General features: G+C 41.0%; 1 protein-coding gene across 1 annotated transcript in view; it reads right to left on the reverse strand.

Annotated features, from left to right (window-relative positions):
* The window catches only part of LOC310730672 (SUN domain-containing protein 2-like), a 49,451-nt gene that overhangs the window by 31,060 nt on the left and 8,391 nt on the right, over positions 1-10,000 (reverse strand). The window lies entirely within an intron of this gene.

A 10,000-nucleotide genomic window follows, 5' to 3' on the forward strand; every position in this document is an offset into this window, starting at 1 on the left:
GATGTGTACACGACACCCTTTTTTTCCCCAGAAATACCCCTCAGGAAGTGCAAAAACCAAGAGCTGGTTATTTTGGGCTGATGCTAAGAAGAGAGAGAGAGGGAGCGAGGGAGGGAGAGACGGGTGTGAAGATTGTTGTATGCATATGTGTACTAAAAAGGCAATTTCCTACGCAAAACACACAAACACTCATCATAGTTGCCATTGTGAATGTGGAAGTTATATTGGAAAATGTTTCAGTTTATTTTTACTGGTTGTGGGTCAGGCGGGGGGAGGGGAGGATGGAGAGAGCAGCGTCAAGAGGAAACCGCAGAAGTCTTTCTGCATCTACGTTAATAAAGTGTGTGTGTGAGTGCGATGACTTATATTTACAAGTGTGTGTGTGTGTAAGGTGTTCCAAGGTCCAGGCCTGAGCGATGCTCACATGGGCTTTTTTTGTTGTTTTGTTTCCCAGAGTTCCTATTATTCGGTTATTTGGATATCCTTTGGGGTTTAGCGTCATACACGTCGTTGCTTTTCTATTTTTACAACAACGATGTGAAAATTGAACCGGTTTCATTTACAAGAATGCAATAACATCAGCTATTTCTAACATTGTAGGTACACTTACAGTATATATTGACAAACCTTTGTGGACACCTGACCATAAGATTGAACATTTCACATTTTGTTGCTATTTCCCATTATAAACACTAGATCTTTGGAGATTTGTGGAGATTCATTCACCCACAAGGGATGAGATCTTCCACTCATATAGACCCATGTTAAGCAGATCTCCATGGAACTGGCTTTGTGCACAGGTGCATTGTCATGCTGGAACAGATTTTAGGTCTCCAAGTTCAAGTGAAGTTCAATTTCATGCCACCGCATCCAAAGACGTTGTATACAACTGTGTGGAAGTTTATGGGAACAGTTTAAGAAACAATTACAAGCAGGAACAGGAATTATGTTTAATATACTGTACTTGAAATTGTGAGGACCAGTTAATTGTGAGGACACTTTTCATTGCAGGGACTTTTTGTGGTCTAAACGTTTAATACTTGTACGCACCGATATAATAGAGTTGTGAAAGTGTCAGGACAGGCGTAAGTGATTTGCTGGACTCTTTACACAGAGTTTTGTGTGTGTGTGTGTGTTTAAGTGTTCGAGGGCGGCCAAAGTCCTCCTGACTCCCCCGAGGCACCACTTCCTAAACCTCAGAGGACTTGCGGCAGGAAGACGGAACAGTAAAACGGATGCCCTTAAAGTTTTTTTTTTAATTGTATGATTACTTTACACCCACAGTGAAAACTGAGAGAGAGAGAGAGAGAGAGAGAGAAAGAGAGAGAGAGAGAGAGAGAGAGAGAGAGACCCTCCGTATCGTGGGACTTTCCCATGAGCCTCTAAAGCTCTTGAAGTCGAATGGGTTCAACTCCAGAAAAGGCGTGGCCGAGCAGGCATAAACGGCTCATAAATCTAAAATTCTGACTTTTATTGAGTTCCACAAGCACAAACATGGCGTACGCAACCCGATAGCGTAGCATGCGCCCCAGTAGACACATACTTTCGACTAGCATCGATCTGGAATCATTTCCGCATCTCCTCTCGAAAAGCCAAATCTCTAGAATGCTCAATTCTGGAATATCGTCAGAACACCGGGGTAGGCACTGAGCATAATCCAATCATCAGATTGATACTGTGATAATGTTTGGCTTACTTAATAAATGATCTATAGCGCTTATTTCAGCACTTCTTAATCGACATTTGGTTGGACAGAATTCTTACACACATTTAACTCACTGGAACCTGCAGTGACATGAAGTTAGCGTTAAAAGCATCTGTTTGGACCTTGAAAATTTGCAGTGTCAGCGAAACTGTTAGTGTTGGGACAACATGACATCATTCGACTTCCAATTTCAGGCCAGTGTTTGCAGTACAGAGTGAATTCCAGATCACACAAGGGTTTACGATACTAACTTGCAACTCTCGGGTCTTGGTTTATTGAAACGGCCTATAAGAGTGCAGCTGTGCAAACCTTTTTGTCGACATTATCGTTGTCGAGATAATTTTCAATGCACAATCGAGCTGTGCAAACTTCCTGCAGGTGGGGTACACACTGACTATCTTACTTGATGGGAAAAATTCCAAACAAACTGCTTATGAGGATAAAAATGTGACGTTGCACGGGGGGTGTGGGGGGGGTTTCTGGCATGGTTTGTGAGCAAGATACCCCTCACTGAATACCCTGCTGTGATGTAATCAGCCAATCAGAAGTATATTTACAATGCATTTGGCAGACACCCTTATCCAGAGCGACTTACAACTTTGCAGTTAAAGGTTCAGGGCCTTGCTCAAGGGCCCGGCAATGGCAGCATGGTAGGGCTGAGATATGAACTTGTGACTTTCCAATTTAGAGTGGAATGAATTAACCACTGTACTACCACCTTCCTGATGCTTCCAGTGACCATGTACCCAGTGTAGATTCAAGTTCTTGCCTGACACGAGTAGAACCTGACATTGCCTTCTGCTTTCAGAGCCCATTCCCTTTGAACCATGTTTGTAAAGATGGGATATTTGAGGTACCTTGGCCTGCCTATCAGCAGTAATGACAGACTTGAGGCTTGGCATTATTTTTTCTTGAATGGTCATTTGTTCAAATTAAACAAATTACACTCTCTGAGACAACTTGTTATTCCCGTGTCATACTCTATACAAATGATTCGTGAAATTTTACACACTTGACATGACAGCCCTCATTACTTACCTACCTGCCTTTGACCCTGACCTCAACACTGACATAGGACCGTCTTTTGCAGAGGGAGATCCGATTACCTGCAACCGAATGTGTGTACGACTGTGTGTACACAGGTATGTACCGTCCCCTCCCTGCTGTGTCGACCTGAAACTTGAATATGACCTCTGAAATTCCTAAGCACGACCTCCGGTTAGCTGTGTACACACCTGATACTGCTCGGGAGAAAAAAAGAGGCAAAAAAAAAAGACTCGTACCTGCCATTGTTTACATTCTTTGTTTAGCGGCTTCAGGCACGAAATCATCAAGCGTACACAGCAATCGACAAAGGAGTCTATCTACAGACGTTGGCAATAGGAGGCTGAAAAAGCCTGCCGTCAATCGTTTCTGGGTACAACTTTATTAGTGATGCGATTGACTCTTTTGGCCCTTTTTTCTAAAACAAAAGTTTCTTCACACTTGACCATAAAATGGGTATTTTTTTATGTCGCTTTCATATTTGGTTGCCATTTCCTCTTATAATGACCTCCACTCATCGGGGAAGATGTTGCACTCGATTTTTGTGTGCGATTCATTCAGCCTTAAGAGTGTTAGGAAGGTCAGGTCCTAATGTCGGTTAAGTGAGGAGGCCTGGGGTGCATGTCCAAGAGGTTTGGAGCTCTGTAGCAGTTGAAGAACCACATATGGGTGGAAAAGTCAGGTCTTAATTCTTTTGTTCATATGGCTGTCTACCTGATGTTACTCTATAGGTGTGCAGGCGAGATCTTAACAAAATCAAAATTGGTCCTGGCTCTGCGCTGAACCCAGGTTATAACACGCATATGTGGAAAATAGGTTTGGAAACGGAACCTTAGTGTTCGAACAGCTGCCAAGACAAAATGAAAAGCGAGATAAAAAGGTATTTGTGCGTGTGTTGGGGGTTCGTCCATAAGCCCTAAAGCTCTTCAAATGGCCTGGAGCTTCAAATCAAAGCCATAAAAGGGTTTTTTTTTCCTTCAGGTTGGCCGTCGTATAAGAGGGATTTGCCGTCACACGTACAGTAGGAAATTTGTCAGCTATGAGCCTGACACGCCGCTAATGAATTAGTGTTTGGTTGGAGGAAAGAAATGTGCTCGCACAGGCCTCAGGTACATTTCGGAGTTCAGATGCATTGTGGGTAAGTCCATTGTTCAAAGCAACTGTTGCTTTGTGGTGAAATGAAGAATGATTGGTTTGCTGAGAAGCCTTGTGTTTGCACATCCACTTGGAATAACGAAGAAGTGATTGACGTAAATCAGGTCACATGACCCACCGAGCAAGTTCAGGTTCCTAGGAACCGCAGGATCCAAAAACATTCGCTCTTTCTTCTTCTTTCTACCTATCACTCACCTTTTTTCATCCTGTCTATCTCTTTCTTCCTCAACATGTCTTTTGTTCTTGCTCTCTTTCTCAACCTGACAATCCTTTTTCTTTCTTCTGGTCGATCAACTCTACCAATTCTACATAGTTCTCTCCATCCATCTTTCTCTCCTTTTGAGCGTTCTTTTCACCTCATTACTTTCAGTCTTTCGGTCCCCTCTTCAAATTCTCCCCCCTTTTATTCCTTCCATTCACTTTCCTTTTCCTCACCTGGTCCATCTCCTCTTCTTTCATTCTCTCTCTTTTTGTCCTTCTTCTTTCTCTACCTCTCACTCCCATATTTTTCTTTCTATTAATCCCTTGTTCTTATACTTATTTCACTTGTCCTATCTGGATCTGGATTATTCTCTCTTTACACCACTCCCTCCTTCTTTCGATCAGTTTCTCCCACCTTCTCTCCATTGGACTCTACCTCCTCTTTTTTGAATCTTTATGCCTTGTTCTTTCCGTCTCCACCTCCTTGTAGATGTGAGCGGCGGGAAAATCATCATCATGTCCTGTTTTCTTCCCAACTCCAAACTGGTGATTCACACATACACACACATACACATACACACACATACACATACACACACATACACATACACACACATACACACACACTAATAATCACTTGGGTGATTCCTAAGTAGCCAAAGACCGGACATCTATTCAACCACACATGCTTCATACTCAGACAAGTCCTTCACTTCTATCTCCTTCACCACTGGCTCATCCAAACATCCATTCCTCCATCCATCCATCCATTCCTCCATCCATCCATCCATCCATCCCTTGTCCGTATGTTAGCACGGCCTCATATCCGCCCGATGTCCCTTCGAGCAGCTGCTCTCCGTTAGCACAATGCAGCGTTTGTATATTTAGCCTCTGTGTTCATTTCCTCTCGTGTTGACTCGGGAAAATACAAACAATGCGAGCTGGTTCCCTCCCTCTCCCCTTGTCCCTCTCCCCTCGTCCGCCGCCACCATTGAGAAAGACCTCAGACGCCGTTTCACAGAGCTGTTTCAGGGCTCCACAATTGTTTTCGCTTAAAGAAATTCCTGACTAGCCGCTAACGATCACTAGCCACTATGCTAGGCTTCGACATTTTACTCATTATAGCCATGAATCACAGTTTTGGAGTGGGCGGAGCTAAGGGCTCTCTGCTCACAATTAAACAAAAACAAAAATAAATATTTGCACAAATAACAATTTCACCCTCCTCTTGTCCAGTATCCAATCCAATCACAAGCTGCTGGACTTATAAACCCCGCCCACTATACGCATTTTTGCTGCTGTCGTTTTCAGTTTTTGAATCTGGTCAGGATTTCGCACGCGTGAAATTACAAGACAAAACGATCAATTTAATGCTAAATGCTAACACTGATGGCTTACTTCCTGTTCACTTCCCGCTTACTTCCTGTTCACTTCCTGTTACCTCCCTGCTAATTAAACGAGTCTAACAACTTAAGTCAAAAGTATGGAGTTGTGACGATGCCTGATCCTACCTGCCTCTGTGTCTTCTTTCTGTCTCTCCATCTGTCTTTATCTCCTTTTCTCCTACTCTAACTTTATTCACTCTATCTCCTCCTCCCTAGCTTTTTTTCTCTTGTCTTACTCTGTCCTTCCTGGGAGGATCTTCTTTCTGTCTTTTTTCCTGATGCCTGTCTATCTGTCCTTCTTCACCCTCTTTCTGTCTCACTCTCTGTCTTAGTTCTACCTGTCACCTCTTCCTTCCTTCCTCCCTCACTTTCTTTTTCCTTCATCTTTCCATATTTTCCTTAATTGACCTTTCTTTCTTTCTTCTTTCTTTCTTTCTTTCTTTCTTTCTTTCTTTCTTTCTTTCTTTCTTCTTTCTTTCTTTCTTTCTTTCTTGCTCTTGCTTTCTTATTTTCTGCATGTCTCTCTTTTCTCTCTCTCTCTTTTCTCACTCAACATATCACTCCATTTCCCTTTGCTATACGTCTCTCTCTCTCTCTCTCTCTCTCTCTCTCTCTCTCTCTCTCTCTCTCTCTCTCTCTCTCACCTGTCTGTCCTTCTCCTTTCATCCACTTCACTGTAAAAGGCACTAAATGAGGCTGAATGATCTACAAACTCTTGAACAAAAGGCTTGGCCCTGGTTTCTCATCACACACACACACACACACACACACACACACACACACACACACACACACACACACACACACACACACACACACAGGCATTATGAAGAAAAAATGCTTTGAGAGATCACACACACAGCGAACGCCTCCACAATTACACACACGATTAACCACATCATCAGACGTTCACGTCAGAGCCAGACAGGTATAATAGATCCTGGATTACGCACACACACACACACACACACACACACACACACACACACACACACTCACACACACACACACACACACACACACACAGATACACACACACACACACACGCATGTATGTTTCTTTACATGTTGGAAGGCACACAATAACTGCATGCTATAGAATGCCTGAGTGGCGTCTCCGTGTCAGTGAATGTGTTTTTGTTATTAAGACAAACTGCATTAAGTTGAATGTTTGCTGTGTTTCTGACTCACTGTGTGTGTGTGTGTGTGTGTGTGTGTGTGTGTGTGTGTGTGTGTGTGTGTGTGTGGATGATGTCATACATGTGTATCAAAGTAATGCGATATTAAACAACACTTAACAATATTACACAACACCACGTGCATAATCTTGGCCAAAAGTATTAGGACACGAGTTTTCCACCCGTATGTGCTTTTTCTCCAAAATGTTCCCACAAATTCAGAAGCACACGATTGCATGATCTCGTCTTCGGATGATGTAGCATGATATTTTCCCTTCACTTCTTTAAAACTAGGAGACCCAAACCTGTTCCAGCATGAAGATCTGCTTTCCATGTGTTGGAAGATCTCCTGCAATAGAGCTCCAACCCTATTGAACATGATGAATGTGAACTGCACCCCAGGCCTCCTCACCGCACCTCCATCACTAACACCCTTGTATTTCCCAGAAAAGTGGAGGTTATTATAAGAGCAAATGGAAACTTAATGTGAAATGGGATGTTCAAAAAAAAGCACATGCTCAGGTATCCACAAACTTTTGGACATATAGAGTTTGTATACAAAATGCGGTTTCTAAAATGTGTCTTTATTACGACTCCATATGCATGTAACTTAATGAAGTGTGGCTTGTGGTAGGTAAAAGCCCCGCCCCTTTGCTAAAAAAAAAAAAAAAAAAAAAAGAGCCAATCACATCGAATATGACATAAATATAGATAGCTACATTTCCATTATATTTGCTCTATACACAACACAACAATTACAACTACAGCCGAATTATTTTCAGAAATAAAGCAATAGAGACCTAAGATTCTGCCAGTGTTGAATATCAACCTCTTTTCTTTTTTTTTTGCAAAACGTGTGTGGCAAAAGGAATCACTTCAGTGAATCGATCACCCCTTCGGAAAAGTCTGTTTAGGTCTTAGACACGTCTTGAACACCAACGTGTCACTAATAATAGCTTGGGGAGCTGCATTTAACCTGCCTGACGTTCCTAGCTATTAGAAACTAGCGGCAATTACAAATAAACATAATTTGCTGCTCAGTTAATGAAGGCTGACTAGTAAGTTAGTGGCTAGCTGCATACGATGTGAAAACACATTGAATTAGTTAAGTACATTTCATTATATTAACTCGTTACATTTCATTATAGTAGCTGTTTACATTTCTTTCAAATTACTAGTTAAATTGCATTGCATTAGCTAGTTACATCATTAAATCTCATTATATTAACTCGTTACATTTTTTACATTAACCTATTAATTTAATTCTACGAACTAGTTATATTTCATCATATAGATTAATTAAATTTTATTATAGAAACTCGTTACATTTCATTACATTAACTTGTAAAATGTCATTATATTAACTTATTAAATTTCATTGCATTTCATTAGAAAGTTAGTTAGTTGGTTAGTTAGTTAGTTAGTTAGTTCATTAGTTCGTTATTTAGAAACTTTAAATTAGCTATAAAGAACAATTATATAACATTAGCTATTTAAATGCATTCCGTTCCATTAGATATGTAGTAAAATTATATTACATTATACACAATTATGTATATATAAAAACTAGTCAGTTATATTGTGTAATTAGATATATTAGATACATTTAGTCAGTTGTATTGCAATTATGTATTCAATTACATTTGATAGTTACATCTCATTATATAGTTACAGCTAGTTCATTACATAACATTAACTAGTAGTAGTAGTATTACATTAAACTAGCTGTGTAGCTACATTACACAGTTATATTACAACCCCAATCCCAAAAGAAGTTGGGACACTGAGTAAAAAGGGGAATATAAACAGAATGCAATGATTTGTACATCTCATAAAGCCATTTTCCAGTCACAGTAAAACAGAAAAACATATCAAATGTTTAAACTGGGAATATATACCATTTTAAATTTAATGGCTGCAACAGGTTTTAAAAAAAGTTGGGGCGGGGCAACAAAATTGACAAAAGTAAAGATGAGCAGAGCTTCTGTGAAAGACTACAGATTGTGGAACAATTTCAGAAGAATGTTCCTCAACATAAAATTGCTAAACAATTAAATATCTCATCATTTACATCATTCTTCAGAATTGGGTTTGTACATTACTTTATCTACTTACGTACCTTGTACAAGTTTACATTCACCGGTGAGCTGCATTACTTTAGCTAGTGAATAACCTCAGATCGATTTATTCGCATTAGGTTGTTTACATTACTACAGCGAGTCCATATGTTACTACATGTCAACATTAGCTTGCCGACACGACTTAAAACACACCTCGAACAAAGAGTTTGGACTCAGTGCCCTGGCATAAGAGACAATGCAGAATGCGGTGTGTGTTGCGGTGCTGCACGCTGATGCGTGGTAACACAATATAAAAGTAACGTCTGGAACGACAATAACAACAGGACAGCGTCTCAGCTGCAGGTGAGTTGTGTGATTAAGGTCACTCCCATCTCTCACAACGGCGTCTGTCACGTCAATCATTTATTGCATGCGGATATGAAAGGTCAATGGGTTTATATATAGCCCCCTAGAGACGTGCTAAACACCACTGTCACTTCCTGTCTGCATGCACGATGGTGTAGAGGTTGAGCAGGGGGGATACACCGTATTACCGTAATTATCTCAGACCTCAAGTGGCCCAAACGATAATGAACTTGGTCTTCAATCAAAGGTGAAGGTACACAATTGTACAGGACCCAAAACTGTTCCAGCATGACATTGTTCACAAAAGCCAGCTCCAGAAAGATCTGCTTTACATATGTTGGAGTGGAAGATCTTCTGCTATAGAGCGCCAACCCTTTGGATCACCTTTGGGATGAAAGTGAACACTGACTGCACCCCAGGCCTCCTCACCTACATCACTACCTCAATTTACTACCTTTTGCCTAAATGTATCTCACACACATCTCCACAAAATCTAGTGGACCATCTTCCCAGAAGATTGGAGGTTCATCCTTGTGACTAGCCTGACAATTATTTGACCTCCAGTTAACTCAGTTAGCATTTCTACTTCATGAAGCTTTTCAGGAGTCCAGGAACTTTTCTTTAATTGGGGAACTTCAGACCACAGAATATCTAGGGCTGGATTTAGTTCCGTGGTAGTAGTTACAGGAAGCTTATTAGCTAAGGATCTATATCTGCATATTGGAGGACGCACACCCTAACTTTCAAAACCTCACACTTCTCACACATCTGACACCATCTTACACATCTTCGGCGCTGTTTCTACAGCCAGGCCACTTCCAGGGAATTTAAGCAGAAACGAAGTGAGAACATTTCGAGAAGTGATACTGCTCTGATTGCGTCATTACGACAGCACAACCTCGATCA

Source organism: Silurus aristotelis (genome assembly GCF_946808225.1).
Source record: "Silurus aristotelis genome assembly, chromosome: 9".
NCBI classification, from domain to species: Eukaryota; Metazoa; Chordata; class Actinopteri; order Siluriformes; family Siluridae; genus Silurus; species Silurus aristotelis.